Source organism: Oncorhynchus masou, chromosome 29 (genome assembly GCF_036934945.1).
Source record: "Oncorhynchus masou masou isolate Uvic2021 chromosome 29, UVic_Omas_1.1, whole genome shotgun sequence".
In the NCBI taxonomy this organism is placed as follows: domain Eukaryota; kingdom Metazoa; phylum Chordata; class Actinopteri; order Salmoniformes; family Salmonidae; genus Oncorhynchus; species Oncorhynchus masou.
The window spans coordinates 30530273-30541942 of record NC_088240.1 but is presented as its reverse complement, the minus strand read 5'-3'; positions in this window follow the sequence as shown (position 1 = coordinate 30541942).

The window sequence follows — 11670 nt, the reverse complement described above, 5'->3', positions numbered from 1 at the left end:
TTTAGCGTGTCCTACATTGCATATAATCGATGCAATGCAGGGGGATGATTTAACAAAAGTGCATTTGCGAAAAAAGCACAATCGTTGCACAACTGTACCTAACCATAAACACCCATGCCTTTCTTAAAATCAATACACAGAAGTATATATTTTTAAACCTGCATATTTAGCTAAAAGAAATACAGGTTAGCAGGCAATATTAGCCAGGTGAAATTGTCACTTCTCTTGCGTTCGTTGCACGCAGTCAGGGTTTATGCAAAAGTTGGGCAGCCTGGCTCATTGCGAACTCATTTTTCAGAATTGTACGTAATTATGACGTAACATTGAAGGTTGTACAATGTAACAGAAATATTTAGACTTAGGGATGCCACCCGTCAGATAAAAAAACAAACGGTTCCGTATTTCACTGAAATACAGTAATGAACGTTTTGTTTTTGAAATTATAGTTTCCGGATTCGACCATATTAATGACCAAATGCTCGTATTTCTGTGTGTTATCATGTTATAACTAAGTCTATGATTTGATAGAGCAGTCTGACTGAGCGATGGTAGGCAGCAGCAGGCTCGTAAGCATTCATTCAAACAGCACTTTCGTGCGTTTTGCCAGCAGCTGTTTGTGACTTCAAGCCTGTCAACTCCCGAGATTAGGCTTGTGTAACCGATGTGAAATGGCTAGCTAGTTAGCGGGGTGCACGCTAATAGCGTTTCAAACGTCACTCACTCTGAGACTTGGAGTAGTTGTTCCCCTTGCTCTGCAAGGGCCGCGGCTTTTGTGGAGTGATGGGTAACACTGCTTCGAGGGTGGCTGTTGTCGATGTGTTCCTGGTTCGAGCCCAGGCAGGGGCGAGGAGAGGGACAGAAGCTATACTGTTACACTGGCAATACTAAAGTGCCTATAAGAACATCCAATAGTCAAAGGTATATGAAATACAAATGGTATAGAGAGAAATAGTCCTATAAATACTATACTATAACTACAACCTAAAACCTCTTACCTTGGAATATTGAAGTCTCATGTTAAAAGGAACCACCAGCTTTCATATGTTCTCATGTTCTGAGCAAGGAACTTAAACGTTAGCTTTTTTACATGGCACATATTGCACTTTTACTTTCTTCTCCAACACTTTGTTTTTGCATTATTTAAACCAAATTGAACATGTTTCATTATTTATTTGAGGCTAAATTGATCTTTATTGATGTATTATATTAAGTTAAAGTGTTCATTCACTATTGTTGTAATTGTCATTATTACAAATAAAATTAAATTAAAATTTGTCCGATTAATCGGTATCGTTTTTTTTTTGGTCCTCCAATAAATCGGGATATCGGCGTTGAAAAATCATAAATCGGTCGACCTCTACTATGTACAGGTGCAGTGATCTGTAAGTGATCTGAAACACAGCCAAATATAAATCGGCATGTAAGGGTGGCTAGATGTTCTTACCATTTGGCCATCAGATTTGCTACCAATGCTCCTTATAGGACACATCACTGCACTCTATACTCCTCTGCAAACTGTCCATCTCTGTATACCTGACGCAAGACCCACTGGTTGATGCTTATTTATAAAAACCCTCATAGACCTCACTCCCCCTTATCTTAGATACCTACTGCAATCCTCAGCCACATACAACACTTGTTCTGCCAGTCGTAAAACCCTCATAGACCCCACTCCCCCCTATCTGAGATACCTACTGGAATCCTCATCCTACACATACAACACCCCATTCTGTCATTCTGTCTCCAAAGCACACACACCCTGGGTCGCTCCTCTTTTCAGTTCGTTGCAGCTAGCGACTGGAACGAGATGGAAAAAAACACTCAAACTGGACAGTTTTATCTCCATCTCTACATTCAAAGACTCAATCATGGATACTCCTACTGACACTTGTGGCTGCTTTGCATGAGGTATTGTTGTCTCTATCTTGTTGCCCTTTGTGCTGTTGTCTGTGCCCAACAATGTTTGTGCTGCCATGTTGTGTTGCTACCATGCTGTGTTGTCATGTATTGCTACCATACTGTGTTGTCATGTGTTGCTGCCATGCTGTGTTGTCATGTGTTGCTGCCATGCTGTCTTGTCATGTATTGCTACCATGCTGTGTTGTCATGTGTTGCTGCCATGCTGTGTTGTCATGTGTTGCTGCCATGCTGTCTTGGCATGTGTTGCTGCCATGCTGTCTTGTCATGTGTTGCTGCCATGCTGTCTTGTCATGTGTTGCTGCCATGCTGTCTTGTCATGTGTTGCTACAATGCTGTCTTGTCATGTGTTGCTGCCATGCTGTCTTGTCATGTGTTGCTACCCTGCTGTGTTGTCTCCTCATGTGGTGGTGCCTCTCTTGTTGTTATGTGTGTTTTGTCCTACATTTTTATTTTGAATCCTTAGCCCTGTCCCTGCAGGAGGCCTTTTGCTTCTTGGTAAGCAGTCATTGTAAATAAGAATTTGCTCTTAATTGACTTGCCTAGTTAAATAAAGGTTAAATAAAATAAATAGAAATTAATCATAAATAATGTATTTTGTCATCTTGGAGACACTTTTATTGTAAATAAGAATATATGTTTTTAAACACTTAATGCTCCCATGATTACGGATCATCCTGAATGATGAGTGAATAATGATGAGTGAGAAAGTTAGACACATATCCCCAAGCCATGCTAACCTTTCTCCATTACAATAACAGGGGAGGTGAGCATTATTATTATTTATTTTTTTGGGGGGGGAATATTTGTGTCAGATTTTCCATAATCATGGTAGGATCCACATTAATTTAAAGTGTAAAGTGTTAAAAAACATTCTTATTTACAATAATCTGAAACACAACCAAAACAAACATATGGGACCTACTTTAATAGTGAATTTGTTCCAATACTTTTGGTCCCTTAAAATGGGGGGACTATATACAGTAGGTGCTGGAATTTTTAAACAGTTCACCCGATATGGATGGAAGTAAAGCTGACAGTCTGCACTAACTTCCTAGTCATGATATAATTTCAAATCCAGAGTGCTAGAGCACAGAGCCAAAACAACAACACATGTTTCACTGACCACGTGTCACTGACGCACAGCTTTCTGGAAAGTAGCACATCCCGCTTAAGGTCTTATTTGGGATAAGCTGTTTACATGCACCTTTGATATCCCGCTCCCAAGTGTTCTTGTAATAAACAGAATTGAAGTTTATATGGGTTAGATGGAATAGTAAGTGAAATATGGACCCTGACTGTAGGCCTATAACCTCTCACATGTAACATAATATAATATTAACTCCAGCAGAATTATGCATTTCTTGCAGTAAAATGTTATACAACAAATGTTAATTTTGTCTCAGAAAGTAGAGAAATATGATTTTTCTTTCATCATTTCGAGAAAATGCAAATGTGCGTGTAATGCGTTATCTTTGACACCGTTATGCAAGCAGACAATATTTCAACCACATAAAATATGCACTTAAGACGAACTGAAGTCTTATCAGAAATGTGTTTCACCCCAGGACCGAGTCTGTGAAACCCTACTACTTCTTCTGAGGAGTACCAATAGGGCCTACCGGGGGCTTCAAAGCCTCTCATTGGCCAATACACAGCATCAGCAATTTAGTGTTTATATACATCATTGTTCTCAAACCCGAGTCCAACGACTGTCAAGTTAACTTAACTGTCATGCCAAGAGGCTTGAACCTGATGAAGAGGTCGCTAGGTTAACATCGCGACATTAACCCCTTCCTCCGGGAGAGCGCGTCCACATGCTTTTATAAACCAAGCCCCTTATGTATACATGCCTCTATGATGGACTCACGGCACCAATGTGGCGAATTTGAGGGAAAGCCCGGTAGCACCGACCGGGACTCAAATCCAGGTCCAGCGACTGTCAAGCCAACACCTTAACCGTTATGTCACGAGGTGCAAACCTCTTGATGAGTATTTGGTTAAGGCCGCTAGTACAGTGTTTTACTTGACTAGCGGTAGCTTAGCAAGTTGCAAGCACCATGCTCTACCAACTGAGTATCAGAAAAAGAGAATAATCACATTTGAAGCCAATTTCTCATCACTCCCTCACTTTAAACAAAACCACCCAATATCCCCAGAGTGCACTGATCCTCATGTGGCCATTTCAGCATGGAGGGACATCCCTGAATCCTTGTCTTCCCTCTCTCTCAGTTCCAGCAGGCCAGGCTGTGGGTCCTGTAGCTACACGGTGACGGATGTCTGCTGCACTGTCAACTTGATGAATGGCCAGTGGTCCAGGGGAATGTTTTGGGGTGAAAGACTGTCAGGTGAGAGCAAGACGATGCTGTCATTCACACGGACTAAATAAATGGGGAGGGACAGTGGCACGGAGAGATGTGGTCTCTCTCTCTGTTTATGTAACGCTGATTCACTTGTGATTGGCTGTAAACTTTTAAAAAGCATTTATCTTAACCTTGATGTTCTCAACAATCAAATGTATTTTATAAAGCACTTTTTACATCAGCAGTTGGTACAGAGTACTTTACAGATACTCCGCCTAAAACCCCAAAGAGTAAAGACTGCACCGGGTAGAGATTTAGGAGTACATGCTGCCACTAAGGTCAGATCATTTTTGAAGACGTTCAAATGTTCATAGATGACAAGCAGGTTCAAATAATAACCATGGTGGCTATAGAGGGTGCAACAGTTCAACACCTCAGGAGTCAACGTCAGTTGTCCTTTCACAGTTAATCATGGTCTCTTGATTTCTGGAGCAGAGTTTTTCACCAGACCAGGTAGAGAGATAAATTAATGTCTATTGAAGACTAAGTAAGTTTAACATTATAATGTTGGTAGTTTGGCTGTAAATCAATCAATGTACTGGATCTAGGCAGGCTGCAACCCCCTGGGCTCGATATCTGAAAACCTCTTCTTCCTGTAACAACAGCCAACGGCCGATTCAACTAGAAACACTGATCAATTTGGGATACATTTCGACCCATTCAACATGGTGACTGGATTTGAAAGCCATTTCAATCCACCTCGATTCACTTCGGTTTCTCCCACTCAGTTTCTCCCATTGACAGTACACTTTTTCATTCATCTTTTCCCATTGATAGTGTAGACTGGAGCAATAAAGTATGAACACTCAGTTCTGACATAATGGAACTGAGATGGGCATGCAAAACTATCATTTTCCAATTTCTATCAGCAAACAAAGAGGGAAGCAGTTATAGTGGCCATTGACTGGCAGCTCTATAGCACTCCGAACAAAATGAGAGTATGGATCTTTCAGCTGAGGGTGTAAATCATTTTGATTACTGAGTTGAAAGAAAGCAGGATAAAATCTTTATTTTGCCAGATAGACCCTGGAAGATCTGCTCTATTTATTTATTTGACTTCTATTATTCAGACCAATTTGTTCACACGTCTCTGTGTAGTCTTCCAGGCACTTAATTTCCCAAACCTCATGCAGGCATAGCCACAAAGGCAGAGACCTTTTTAGTTTAGGATCAATGTCTAATATTTTCCAGAGATGCAAAAATATAAAAGGGAAAAAGATCCAAGCAATAGTTAACAGGATGGTATATGAGTATTTTGTCAGCACAAAAGGACCAACCCACTGAGAACAGACCAATTCAACATGACGTGGAAACAACGTTGATTCAACCGATGTGTGCCCAGTGGGAAGTGGGTAGTTGTGTCTTCCTGCCTGATACTAACAGCTATATCAATCATTTAAAGTCTGGACATAACAGTTCAGTGTTATGAAGTACAGTGCCTTCAGAAAGTATGCACACCTCTAGACTTTGTCCACATTTTGTTGTGTTAGTCAGAATTTAAACTAAATTAAATTGAGATTTTTTTGTCAATGGTCTAAACACAATACCCCATAATTTCAAAGTGTAATGAAAAGCTAGATGAAAAGCTGAAATGTCAATACGTTTTTAAACTTCGTTTCCATTCAACATGCCATACCAATAAAGACATTTTAATTAAATTATATGAAGAGTGCCTTGGTCCTCCTTTTTTATGACCAATTTACCCCTTTTACCAAAGAACACCTGTCTACAAAAATCTACTATTGTGTACCTTAGCAGCGCTTCCCTTTTCTACAAATATTCAACCCCTTTGTTATTGCAAGCCTAAAGATCAGGAGCAAAAATGTGCTTAACAAGTCCCATAATACGTGGCATAATCTCACTCTGTGCAATAATAGTATTTAACATGATTTTTTTTATTGACTACCTCATCTCTGTATCCCACACATACAATTATCTGTAAGGTCCCTCAGTCGAGCAATGAATTTCAAAGACTGGGGAGGTTTTCCAACACCTCGCAAAGGGCACCTTTTGTAAAAAAATAAAAATCAAAGCAGGCATTGAATATCCCTTTGAGCATGGTGAAGTTATTGTATGGTGTATCAATACACCTAGTCACTACAAAGAGGGATTTCATCATGAGCCCTATGGTGACTTAAAAACAGTTAGTTTTCTCCTGTCACAGCCATTAAAATCTGAGGGTGGATCAACAACATTGTAGTTACTCCACAATACTAACCTAAATGACAGAGTGAAAAGGAAGCCTGTACAGAATAAAAAAATATTCTAAAATATGCATCCTGTTTGCAATTAGACACTAAAATAAAAATACAAAAAATTTGGCAATGAAATGAACTTTATGTCCTGAATACAAAGCGTTATGTTTGGGGCAAATCCAACTCAAAAAATTGTTTCCATATTTTCAAGCATGGTGGTTGTTGCATCGGATATGTTATTTGCAAGGACTATGGAGTTTTTTTGTTGATTAAAATAAATGGAATAGAGCTAAACAGTCAAAATCCTAGAGGAAAACCTGGTTCAGTCTGCTTTGCAGACAAATTCACCTTTCAGCACAACAATAACGTAAAACGCAAGGCCAAATATACACTACAGTTGCTTACCAAGATGACATTACCGAGTGGCCTAGTTAAAGTTGACTTCAATCAGCTTGAAAATCTATGGCAAGACCTGAAAATCATTATCTAGCAGTGATCAACCACCAACTTGACAGAGCTTGAAGAATTTTAAAAAGAATGTTCAAATATTGTACAACTCAGGTGTGTGCACAGCTCTTAGAGACTTACCCAGAAAGACTCCCAGCTGTAATCACTGCCAAAGGTGATTCTAACAAGTATTCACACCTCTGGGTCAATACATATGTAAATTAGATGTTTTTCATTTAATACAGTTGCAAACATTTCTAAAAACATGTTTTCACTTTGTCATTATAGGGTATTGTGTGTAGATGGGTGAGAAATAATTATATTTAATCCATTTTGAATTCAGGCTGGAATAAACTAAATGGGTCTGAATACTTTCTGAAGGCACTGAATACAGTGTAGCTACTGAATACTGGAAGCAATTGACATTAGACGGTACGGTTTAATTTTGGGTATTGTCTTTATTCTGAGTAAAATGTATCTGCTGAGAGAATGCTGGAAAGAAAACAAAAAAGAATCCAAGCCAGCAGTATACACTTTGCATGAAAAGCACAGGTCTGGGAAGATCAAGAATATGCAGAGAACAGATGGAGGACAAGAAGATGGGACCCATTTGTTGGCAGTGCAGCTCTCAGACAGAACCCAATTACCTGGAAGGAAATCTGTTTTTGTTAAGGAGAGCTAATATCATTCCAGACAGTCCTTGGGTTGCATTAACACTCCGTCTTATCGCTTATCCTCTAGTTCCATTTCCTTGTACCTTTTGCAACCCTCCTTTCAACACAAAGGATTGTGACCAGCCAGGAGAAAATGGCCCGCTCCCTCCAAAATCCTCCCAAGTGAAATTATGATTGAGTGGAGTATCTAGTCCTGCTCTCTCAGGCATTAATCAGCTGGACTGGCTACTGCAGTCGTACGTTGTATGCATCTACCAAGCAGTATTTTATCCAAATAGCCATGCATAGTCTTAAATAAGCTAAATGTAAAACTGAGTCTAGGTTTTTAGACTCAGTCCAGTTTCCAAGTCTTGTAGTCAAGTTTGACATAAGAACTCTAAAGGTGACACCTTATGGTCTGATGAGAGGGAGGCTTTTAATAACGACATTCTCCTCCAGTCATATCTCACAATAAACTCCTGGGTGTCAGTTCTGCTGAGCACTGCTACAGGTCTATTTGTCTTTAATCCTGGATGATTGAGAACCAGGCCAGACCCCAGACAGAGGTCCAAATGTGTGGGTAAAAAACAGCTTTCACTTGTCTGGGTCCCAGATCTGTTTGTGCAGTCTTGCCAACTTCTTGTGGAATTGTAATGCCAAACGTTTTTTGGGAAACATACAGATCTGGGACCCAGGCTAAGCTTTCACCGGTTATGTCAATCAAGTCGCTGACCTTTAGAGGTCAAACTATTTATTATATTTCTACTTATTGTATGGCGGTGACAGTCTTATATTGTGTAAACTCAGCAAATAAGAAACATCCCTTTTCCAGGACCCTGTCTTTCAAAGAATTTGTAAAAATCCAAATAATTTCAAAGATTTTCATTGTAAAGGGTTTAAACAGTTTCCCATGCTTGTTCAATGAAACAAATAATTAACATGCACCTGTGGAACGGGTGTTTAGACTAACAGCTTACATAGGCAAGCAATTAAGGTCACAGTTATGAAAACTTAAGACACTAAAGAGGCCTTTCTACTGACTCTGAAAAACAAATAAAATCAAATGTATTTATATAGCCCTTCGTACATCAACTGATATCTCAAAGTGATGTACAGAAAACCAGCCTAAAACCCCAAACAGCAAGCAATGCAGGTGTAGAAGCACAGTGGCTAGGAAAAAATCTAGAAAGGTCAAAACCTAGGAAGAAACCTAGAGAGGAACCAGGCTATGAGGGGTGGCCAGTCCTCTTCTGGCTGTGCCGGGTGGAGATTATAACAGAACATGGCCAAGATATTCAAATGTTCATAAATGACAAGCATGGTCAAATAATAATCACAGTAGTTGTCGAGGGTGCAGCAAGTCAGCACCTCAGGAGTAAATGTAAGTTGGCTTTTCATAGCCAATCATTAAGAGTATCTCTACCACTCCTGCTGTCTCTAGAGAGTTGAAAACAGCAGGTCTGGGACAGGTAGCACATCAGATGAACAGGTCAGGATTCCATAGTCGCAGGCAGAACAGTTGAAACTGGAGCAGCAGCACGGCCAGGTGGACTGGGGACAGCAAGGAGTCATCATGCCAGGTAGTCCTGAGGCATGGTCCTAGGGCTCAGGTCCTCCGAGAGAGAGAAAGAAAGAGAATTAGAGAGAGCATACTTAAATTCACACAGGACACCAGATAAGACAGAAGTACTCCAGAAATAACAAACTGACCCTAGCCCCCCGACACAAACTGCTGTAGCATAAATACTGGAGGCTGAGACAGGAAGGGTCAGGAGACACTGTGGCCCCATCCGATGATACCCCCAGACAGGGCCAAACAGGAAGGATAACTCCACCCACTTTGCCAAAGCATAGCCCCCCACACCACTAGAGGGATAACTTCAACCACCAACTTACCATCCTGAGACAAGGTCGAGTATAGCAGGAAGATCAAATTAGTGACTCAACCCACTCAAGTGACGCACCCCTCCTAGGGACGGCATGAAAGAGCACCAGTAAGCCAGTGACTCAGCCCCTGTAATAGGGTTAGAGGCAGAGAATCCCAGTGGAAAGAGGGGAACCAGCCAGGCAGAGACAGCAAGGGCGGTTCGTTGCTCCAGCGCCTTTCCATTCACCTTCACACTCCTGGGCCAGACTACACTCAATCATATGACCCACTGAAGAGATGAGTCTTCAGTAAAGACTTAAAGGTTGAGACCGAGTCTGCGTCTCTCACATGGGTAGGCAGACCATTCCATAAAAATGGAGCTCTATAGGAGAAAGCCCTGCCTCCAGCTGTTTGCTTAGAAATTCTAGGGACAATTAGGAGGCCTGCGTCTTGTGACCGTAGCGTACGTGTAGGTATGTACGGCAGGACCAAATCAGAGCGAGAGATAGGTAGGAGCAAGCCCATGTAATACTTTGTAGGTTAGCAGTAAAACCTTGAAATCAGCCCTTGCCTTGACAGGAAGCCAGTGTAGGGAGACTAGCACTGGAGTAATATGATGAAATGTTTTGGTTCTAGTCAGGATTCTAGCAGCCGTATTTAGCACTAACTGAAGTTTATTTCATGCTTTATCCGGGTAGCCGGAAAGTAGAGCATTGCAGTAGTTAACCTAGAAGTAACAAAAGCATTGATACATTTTTCTGCATCATTTTTGAACAGAAAGTTAGATTTTTGCAATGTTACGTAGATGAAAAAAAGCTGTCGTTGAAACAGTCTTGATATGTTCGTCAAAAGAGAGATCAGGGTTCAGAGTAATGCCGAGGTCCTTCAGTTTTATTTGAGACAACTGTACACACATTAAGATGAATTGTCAGATTCAGAAGATCTTTGTTTCTTGGGACCTAGAACAAGCATCTGTTTTGTCGGAGTTTAAAAAGTAAAACGTTTGCAGCCATCCACTTCCTTATGTCTAAAACACAGGCTTCTAGCGAGGGCAATTTTGGGGCTTCACCATGTTTCATTGAAATGTACAGCTGTGTCATCCGCATAGCAGTGAAAGTTAACATTATGTTTTCGAATGACATCCCCAAGAGGTAAAATAGTGAAAACAAAGTGGTCCTAAAACGGAACCTTGAGGAACACTAACATTTAGTTGATTTGTCAGAGGACAAAACATTCAGAGACAAACATATCTTTCCGACAGATAAGATCTAAACCAGGCCAGAACTTGTCCGTGTAGACCAATTTGGGTTTCCAATCTCTCCAAAAGAATGTGGTGATCGATGGTATCAAAAGCAGCACTAAGGTCTAGGAGCACGAGGACAGATGCAGAGCCTCGGTCTGATGCCATTAAAAGGTCATTTACCACCTTCACAAGTGCAGTCTCAGTGCTATGATGGGGTCTAAACCCAGACTGAAGCATTTCGTATACATTGTTTGTCTTCAGGAAGGCAGTGAGTTGCTGCGCAACAGCCTTTTCTAAAATTTGAGAGGAAGATTCGATTTAGGCCGATAGTTTATATTTTCTGGGTCAAGGTTTGGCTTTTTCAAGAGAGGCTTTATTACTGCCACTTTGTGAGTTTGGTACACATCCGGTGGAGAGAGACGTTTTTTATGTTCAACATAGGAGGGCCAAGCACAGGAAGCAGCTCTTTCAGTAGTTTAGTTGGAATAGGGTCCAGTATGCAGCTTGAAGTTTGAGGCAATGATTATTTTCATCATTGTGTCAAGAGATATAGTACTAAAACACTTGTGTCTCTCTTGATCCTAGCAGTTGTGCAGACTCCGGACAACTGAGCTTTGAAGGAATACGCAGATTTAAAGAGTCCGTAATTTGCTTTCTAATAATCATGATCTTTTCCTCAAAGAAGTTAATGAATTTATTACTGCTGAAGTGAAAGCCATCCTCACTTGGGGAATGCTGCTTTTTAGTTAGCTTTGCGACAGTATCAAAAATACATTTTGGATTGTTCTTATTTTCCTCAATTAAATTGGAAAAAAAAAATAGGATGAACGAGCAGCAGTAAGGGCTCTTCGATACTGCACGGTACTGTCTTTCCAAGCTAGTCGGAAGACATCCAGTTTGGTGTGGTGCCATTTCCGTTCCAATTTTCTGGAAGCTTGCTTCAGAGCTCTGGTATTTTCTTTATACCAGGGAGCTAGTTTATGAG